The 9,204-nt window shown below is 41.6% G+C and overlaps 1 pseudogene; it reads left to right on the top strand.

The window, feature by feature from the left end:
- The first annotated feature begins 337 nt into the window (after positions 1-337).
- LOC102480828 (40S ribosomal protein S2 pseudogene) lies at positions 338-2,100 on the top strand (annotated as a pseudogene).
- Positions 2,101-9,204: the final 7,104 nt, after the last annotated feature.

Raw genomic sequence — 9,204 nt, 5'->3', positions numbered from 1 at the left:
GTCCCTTCCATCTTTGCGTGTTCTAATAAATCAACTGCCCTCAGAATACAAGTCGTAACATAGTTCACACACAAGAGCTCATTCCTATTCATTCAGAAAATGTCCATTTTGTTCATAGCCCTAAATAATTTCAAAGCTCCTTCCTCTATCTACTAGGCAAAGTCAGGTGCCTCCATCACTCTCATACTTCAGAGTTCAGAATATTTTTATTCATTCACTCATTTATTTCTGTGTGTGTTAGTAATGACCTATTTCAGTGACAGTTATTATTTATGTATTTACAAAATAAAGGAGGGAAATGCAAATATTCCAGCTTAATAAAATGTACAACAGGAACATGACTGGAAGTGGGAGGCAGCATGCCCCCTCCGATGTGCCATCTGAGAATCTGGAGGAAGGACAGGCAGAAGGGGCAGCAGGCTCAACCCAGAGATTGCTCCTGCCTTCCTTCTCAGGGGTTCATGGTAGTTTGATCCATTCAATCCTCCGCATCCCTCTGCTGGCCAGTGGCCAGGTACAGTGAGTGTGGTTGGGGATGGGGAATAGGAGACATAGGAAAGAGAAGAAGAGGGATCTGAAGATGAGTAACTTCAGGAGCAAGAAGCTTCTCTCTATAAACCTAAGATTCAGTATGGGTAGAGAAGAAGGAATAGGAAAGTGGAAGTTGAAGAGGGTAAGTCATTTGTTTATCTCGAAGTTGCCTCAGCTTCCATTATCTGAAGGAATTAAGTTCTGGGAAGTCTGAATTGTAAACCATTTTAAAAATTTACTCAGGATGCATTCATAAAGAAATCCTGTAAAAACCACATTAGGATTTTAGGGAATAACTCTTTTTTATTATCATTTTTCCCATCTATATTATACTCCTCCATATAGGCTGATGGACCCTTACTCAGGGTAAGGGTACTTACTGTACTTGGTGCAGATACTCCACAACTATGCAGAGACGATTTGTTACTGACATAGTTGAGGCCTGCAAGAGAGCGGGCTTCTTTCTCAAGCAGGTCTGAAAAGGCTTAGGAGAGCAGGGAAAGGAGATGGCATAGGCCTTGACTTTATGTAGGAGGTAGGCTTAGTCAGAGTACCTGCATGGCAAAGATGTCACGGTTTAATCAAAGGAGCACCCAAATTTTTAAATCTTCTTATCCAGATGTGGAGTACAAGTGGAAGATGGAAGTGTGAGGCTTAAGAGCTGTCAGATGTTAAAAAGTAAAGTTGCTTTTTCTCCGAGATGACACCAGTGCAGTGGCAGGGCCCAGAGGCCCTGGGAGTCCTGGGATAGGAGGCTGAGGTGACTTCCGTGGAGGGTTCAGGAGTGGCCCCCGTGCTCTGGGCTGGGGCCGTGATTGGGGCTGTCATCAGGGCCCAGGCCAGGGCCACGGAGCTCACGGAGGCAAGGCCGAGGACAAGGAGTAGATCCCGGTCATCAAGCTGGGCCTCATGGTCAGAGACATGAAGATCAAATCCCCGGAGATCTCTTCTCCCTGCCCATCAAGGAGTCTGAGATTATCGACTTCTTCCTGGAGGTGTCTCTCAAGGATGAGGTTCTGAAGATCATGCCTGTGCAGAAGCAGACTTGTGCTGGCCAGCGGACCAGGTTCAAGGTATTTGTTGCCTTCAGGACTACAATGGCCATGTTGGTTTGGGCGTGAAGTGTTCCAAAGAGGTGGCTACTGCCATCCGAGGGACCATCATCCTGGCCAACTCTCCATTGTACCAGTGCAGGGAGGCTATTAGAGAACAAGATCGGCAAGCCCCACACTGCCCCTTGCAAGGTAACTGACGTTGTGGCTCTGTGCTGGTGCGCCTCATTCCTGCCCCCAGAGGCGCTGGCATCATCTCCACTGCTGTGCCCAAGAAGCTGCTGCTGATGGCTGGCATCAGTGACTGTTACACCTCAGCTCAGGGCTGCACTGCCACCCTGGACAACTTCGTCAAGGCCACTTTGGATGCCATCTCTAAGACCTACAGCTACCTGACCCCTGGAAAGAGACCGTGTTCACCAAGTCTCCGTATCAGGAATTCACCGACTGTCTTGTCAAGACCCACACCAGGGTCTCCATGCAGAGGACCCAGGCTCCAGCTGTGGCCACCACATAGGGTTTTCATACAGCGAGAATAAAGTGAATTAAGCATGAAAAAAAAAGTAAAGTCAGGTGACCAGCAGGTGGCTTGGTGGTTACGTCACTGGACTCCCACATGGTTGACCATGGTTCAAGTCTCAGACCCGGTGGCTTGAAGCCCACACTTGGGCACACTTGCGTGTGTGCCCAAGATCTCAGAAAGAGAACAGAGGAGAAGGGATTGCAGTGTGGGCATTCTCCCCTGGGAATGATTTCTTGCTTTCTGTATCTCTGTCTCTCACTATCTCTGGGGGGAGTACACATGCCCTATAGCAACAATCTCTCAAAAAAATAAAATAAAAGTAAAGTCAGACCCCACGTCACAATCCAACAGAGTAGACATTTGGTGCCTTTGCTTTTGGTTAACTCATATTTGAACCTCTTATGGGGCTTGGAGACTCCAACATCGTATGAATTTTGTGCAGAAGTGGGGGCTTACCTTTCAGTGTCCAGGAATCAAAAGCTCAAGTGGAGATAATTCGAACGAAGTCCAACAGGAGGGAGACAGAATTCTTTCCAGGTGCATTAGAGGTGATGGCTACGGTCCAGAGCTGCCAGGAACACAAATGCTGGGAGTGGTAACCAACTGTGGTGGCTATAGTGCCCTAACCAAGCTATCCTATGGTTTTGGTTGCAGGCTTTCTAATCTGACTCCCTTGACCTTTGCCTCTGTAAGTTTGTTTCTCTAGGATGTCCATCTGTGTGACAGTCAAATGCTATCTTTCCACAAATACTTTTTCTGCTTAAGTTACCCCGGGTCAATCTCTATTGCTTGTAATGAAGAATCTTGAAAATGGACTAGTACTCACACATGCACACATAGACTCTGAGCAGGGTTAATTCACTCAATAGAGCAAACAAAAGGAAGGATAAAGAGAGTAAATACTCTCACTTTGGCTTTTTACCAAGTCTCTAGTATGATGTTCAGAAATTGCAGTGCCTAAATCTTAGCGGTATTTTCTAAGAACAAGGTATAGGAATAAATAATTGCAAATCCCTACCTTTGTATTCAGTAATCACAAATGATTTGTACTGAAATCACTGACTGCAAGTCATAATTGAAGTGAGAAATCTTTAGAGGATTCATAGATGACACAAAATACCTTTGAGGACCCAAAACATCAGATAGGTAAATGTTCTAATAAAGCCACTAAATATATCTTGACACTAGGAGGTAGAGTTTACAGGTAGTTTGTCTACCAAGAATGACCAAAACCTCCCCTACGAGATTCTGCTCTGGAAGTACCATGTTTTATCGTTTTTATACAATATAATCCTTAACCTTGAGGGTACAATTACTGCACAAATACTTTATATGTTGTTACTGAACATTTTGTGTTTATTGTATGTTGTTATAGGACATTGTATTTGTTAGGATGTTTGTTGTAGGAAATTGAGTTCAGTCATTTAGGTTGCAATGTACAGATATCAGTTCACCAGTTATTTTCTTGTTACAAATGATTGTACTAACTCTATGTTCTATCCACATAAATGCCTTGAAGGAACTCCCTAGTCAAAGCATTATGACCCTTGTCTCATCGTTATTCCTGAATTCTAGTTAAGAAAAACTAAGCTTGTAGCTCTAAAATACTTATTTATAAGGATAATGAGAAGCTCCTGTTATCCATGGTGGGGGGAGGGGGGAAATCATTACCCTCTAATTATAAATAGTGAAAAGATAAACATATTTATGTTTATAGTATAATAGTGATAACAACATCTGAACTGGGCATCACTATTTCTTTTTTTTTTTTCTTTTGGAGAGGTTTTTGCCATGGGCACGTGTGCTCGCCAGACAGACAGAGAGAGACAGAGAGAGACAGAAAGCGAGAAATCACCCCCTAGGGGGGATGGCCACAGCTGCAATCCCTTCTCCTCCATTCTCCTCTCAGGATCTAGGGCATGCACGCACACGCGCCCAGCATGAGTTTTAAGCCACTGGGTCCGGGACACGAACCACGGTCGACTACATGGGAGTCCAGCCACATAGCCATTATGCTAACTGCTGGTCCTGATATCACTATTTCTGAAAACTAGATAGTATATGTTTTTCAGGAAATGGGATAAACAGTCACCATTGGGCACATATATATATATTTTAATAAATGGTATCTTCTTGGTCTTTCAGGCTAGCATATATAAAGCTAAGCTCCTATTCCAGAATGGATAATGAGGCTAATCTCATAAAAGGTTATCCTTATGGAGAGGAGAGTTGTTGTCTCTTAATTTTTGCGTACCTTGATAGTTACACAGTGGAGAGTGACTGATTTTTCCCTTTGAAACTGGTTACTGGGCATGTACGTGAGTTGTATTTTCCAGAACTTCTTGTAGGTCGATACAATCTTATAACTGAGTTCTAGCCAATGGAACATTAAAAAAAAAATAATGTTCCAGGCTTGACCCATTAAAAATGTCTACATTTGATCCTTGAGGTTTCTGCCCTTTTCTCTGGCTTCAAGCAAATGACCACAGTCTTCTTGACAAGCATATTTTGAAGACAGCAGAGTCTGAAGGCAAGAAAGTGTGGATCCCTGAAATTGACTTGAAATAAAGCTGTTCTCTAATTATAATGCTATTTAAAATTTTGTGTGAGCAGGAAATTAATGTTAATCATGTTTGCCCTATTCTTCTGGCTCAGCTTGTAGGGGAGACAGGCCTCTACAGCCTATTGTATGGTACATATTGGGGATTACATGGCCAGTGGGGTAACAGTGTGCAGGAGTATAGCCAGGGGACTATAGGTGACTCATGTATAGTATTAAACAGTATGTTTCAGCTGTGTAATTCCCTTCTATGTTATTAAATATTATCATCTAGTCAAATATATGTCTTGGGAAAATACATATATTTCCACCCTGTCTCAACACTTGGGGTACATGGCAGAAAAAAATTTCAGGATTATGGTTAAGTCAAAAGTAAGATGCTGTTTATGAAAATGAAAAATATTTTCTTTTGGAGAGGTGGGACCAGCAGTTAGTGTAATGGCTATGCCACTGGACTCCCATGTAATCAACCGTGGTTCCTGTCCCAGACCCAGTGGCTTAAAACTCACGCTGGGTGCGTGTGCGTGCGTGCCCAAGATCCCAAGAGGAGAATGGAGGAGAAGGGATTGCGGCGTGTCCATCCCCCCTGGGGGGTGATTTCTCGCTTTTTGTCTCTGTCTCTCTCTGTCTGTCTGGTGAGCGCATGTGCCCTATAGCAAAAACCTCTCCAAAAAAAAAAAAAGAAAAAAAAATTTGTAACAAATGGAGGAAGTCTCTGGAAAATGCTTATAAACACATAGGGATGGCAACATAACAACTGTGGCCACATGACTTGGTCATCCATTATTCTAAGTTCTAAAGGCATTAAAACTATATAAGTCAGAAGTTATTGCTCAGAGATGCTAACAGGGAAACATTTTCTGTCTACCCTGAAGAATTAATAGAAGAAACCACATAAAAATGTGTCTTGCATACCACTTCTTTTCTATACAAATAAATGAATTGAGGCAAATAGTAGGAGAAATCCAAGAAATTTAAGTACTTCTAGAGTAGGGAAATTGGTTGTTTCCCTTACAAAATGTTCAAGGTTTCTCTCTCTCTTTTTTTTTTTTCTTATGAGCTAAGGTTGTCAAAGATAACCTACTCCACCATTTTGGTGATGATAGAGATGAATGGGGTTGGTGATGAGCATATTTTGGCATCAGATGGGCCTAAGACCATCATCTTTTTAAAAAAAATTTTTTTGAGAGTTTTTTTCTATAGGGCATGTATGCTTGCTAGAAAGACAGAGAGAGACAGAGAGACAGAAAGTGAGAAATCACCCCCTGGGGAGATGGCCACTCCGCAATCCCTTCTCTTCCATTCTCCTCTCAGGATCTTGGGCGCACACGCACATGCGTCTGTCGTGAGTTTAAGCCACTGGGTCCAGGACTCAAACTGCGGTCAACTACATGGGAGTCCAGCAACATGGCCATTATGCCAACTGCTGGTCCTGACCATCATCTTATATTTCTGTCTTATTAAGAAAAACCACATAAAGGTCCATCATACCCATGAGAAAAGGATTTTGTTAAAAAGATCTAAGTTCCTGTTTGTGGATGTTCTTGGCTGGGCCAGGGAAAACTCTATGTCAGAGCACACGAGCAGACCACTCAAACTAGGAGCTGAAGGAGGACAAGACTGCTACTTACCAAAGATGGCCAATATCAGGAAATTGAGCAGGTACTGAATGAACAATCAAAACAAGTCTAGTCACTAACTGTTGAACAAAAATTTGACATTTTCTACAAATAAATAAATAACATGCTGGACTAGGACTTCATCAGTAATTGAGAAGACACAAGACCCAGAAATAAAGCAAGATGTCTGCACTATCATGAGGCTGTTGCCAACATGCTTTAGGAATATGGAGAGTGGTTAGAGGAAACTCTGGTAAGAAAGGGCGTTGTGGGAGGACTAGAACTAACTCATAAATTGGAAATAGTCAAGTTATTATTGAATCAGCTTTAAAAAAAACCCTTTAAGTTATTTAATATTTTCTACCAGTAACAAAATGAAAATTTGTTAGGTGCTAGTGTTTTTTGGTATCCTAGCTTTGTAATAGAATGACCATATTATCTGTTCAAAGGCAGGGAGCTGAGTTAGATAATAAAAGTTTAATTTTTAAAAAATAGGGAATTTTCTAGAAGGCCCAGGTTGAAGCCACAGTATAAGTAAGGGGTACATGTATATATGTGTATAGGTATCAGAGAATGAAGGCATGCAGAAGGAAAGGGGAGGGAGAGGAGCAATACTTCAGATAAAAGCAGTTAAGATTACTGAATTCTGGACTAGATAAGCAAATGAGAAAGTAATTTTTTATAGGGTTTTTGTTATGGGGTGTGTAGTCTTGCTGGAGAGAAACAGAGAAAGGGAAAGTGATAAATCACCCTCTGGGGGGGATGGCCATGCAACAATCCCTTCTCTTCATTCTCCTCATAGGATCTTGGGCATGCACACACACATACCCACATGACTTTTAAGCCACTGAGTCTGGGCCATGTGGGGGTCCAAGATCTGGGTCATGTGACTGTCTATTGTCTCAACCACCACACCATCTGCTGGTCACAAGGAAGTAACATTTTTTATCTCATTCTGTTTCTCTATGTTTCTATCCTTTTCCTCTCTTCCTTTTTAATTTCTTGATAGGAAAGGTAACTCAAGGTAGATAAACTTCCCTCTCGTTCACTGTCTTATATAAATATCCTTGAACCTCTCAGATTACTTGAAATCTTCTTTGTGGTTTCATACTCAAGAACACTATTGGAATTGTCACTCATTTCCTGATTAATCTGGCAATACTATATAAAGCCCTTCTTGAATGGATTTTCCCAATTTTGGAACTCCATCAATAGCAAACAGAATATCCTTTAGTTCAGTCAGTCAACTCTTACTAAGCAATCCTGAAAAATTTCTACTTGGGGACATAACCAGCAGTACCAAAGGAAACCTTTGGAATGTCAGGCATTAAGTCCCAGAACTTGGGAATCGCTTCAGAGAAACCCCAGCAGTGGAGTTGCATAGTAGCGCTGGGGTGAGGGGGAAAGGAGCTTTCTCTTTTCTGGCTCTTCACCCAAGGAAATGACAAGGAAAGATACAAAGGTGAGGTCAGTCCTAAAAAAGGATAGGGCCAGACACAATAACAGGCAAGAAGAGTCTGCCAAAGGAAGAACACTTGTTCTCAACAACAGTCCATTCTATTCCCCCCAGGATCATCTTTGATGCCACCATAAAGTCATCCTACCTCTCCCTTTCAATATGTTCTAATTAGATTTTTTCCTGCTGTACATTTTTGAACTTCTAACATGTAAACATATTATTTCCTAGCATTTCGAAATATACAGAGTTGACCTGAATTGATTAGAAATCTCTCAGGGATAAGAGAGGAGGGAGTAAATATGCAGTTTTCTTAATCCCAAATTTATTTGACCTGAGAATCCATATTTCTTCAGAATGCTGATTAACCTCTTGCAGAAATCTAGTCTCTGAGGCATATAACTTGGAAAGTATTGATAAATATAAAATTCTCAAGGGAAAAAATAACTCTAAAAGGTTGACAGTGGCATTTCCCAGAGAATGCCTTTTATAATTTTATTCATGCATTATATTCCTCTGCAAATTAATGCCATGACTATACAAGGAAGTCCTTCTAAAGTTCATGGAAATGCATATTATAATAAAACTATACACAGAATTAAAAAAATAGATACGACGTAGTAAACTAGGACTCTGCATTTTTCCATAAACTTTTTGAAGTCTCCTGACATAGGTTTGGATTAAATGCCCTTATTAGAAGTAACTTGGCCTTCTGTCTCCTCAAATACCCATGTATTAATCTCTCTCTCTTTATCTGGCCATGCTACTTTTGTGATGCAACAATTTGTGTTTCTGGTAGCTGTTAGAGAGGTTTTATATCTGGCTCTTTTTGTAGCCTTCTCTCTCTCAATAACTCCTTCAAAACAGTAGGTGCTCAATAAATGTTTGTTAAATGGAAGAACAAAGTATAATATGGAAGTTCCAAATGGCAGCAAAATATAGCTTTGGCAGGAAGGGAGGTTTGACCCCTGTACCTATCATGGTCATAGGTACATAGTCCTCAACTAAGCTCTGCAATTCATGATGAGTTCCCAACTCTTACAAACCACAATACGGTCTGCCACTTCTGAGGTATACATTCTGCATATACCTAGGGAAAAAGAGTAAAACCTTTTGACTGAGATTAAATGATGTCCAGAGGCTAAAATCAAGTTCATGGGATGTTATCCAAGGCTGGCCCAGAATGCAGAGTTATTGCCGTGAGGACTGGCAGCAATACGTCCTCTGTGGAGATAATTGATCCTTAGCCCAGTGAGCAGATGTTACTAGAAGGATGATGTGTGTAGCAAAGGAGTGCCCCAGGCCCTTCATAGCTTCTGTGATGGTTTCAACAAGAAGCTACAAAAGCAGGCACCAGTGGGCAGCCAGTATCTGCTTGCCTGCCTCATCCTTCAGCTGAGAAAGCTTCCCCACTTACTATGATGACACTTCACAAATTCAAATTCCGTTACCTTATTTCAGTG

The sequence above is a fragment of the Tupaia chinensis genome, unplaced genomic scaffold, assembly GCF_000334495.1.
Source record: "Tupaia chinensis unplaced genomic scaffold, TupChi_1.0 Scaffold000298_1, whole genome shotgun sequence".
In the NCBI taxonomy this organism is placed as follows: domain Eukaryota; kingdom Metazoa; phylum Chordata; class Mammalia; order Scandentia; family Tupaiidae; genus Tupaia; species Tupaia belangeri.
The sequence above is the reverse complement of the archived record's forward strand: the minus strand, read 5'-3'. Positions and strand labels throughout refer to the sequence as shown.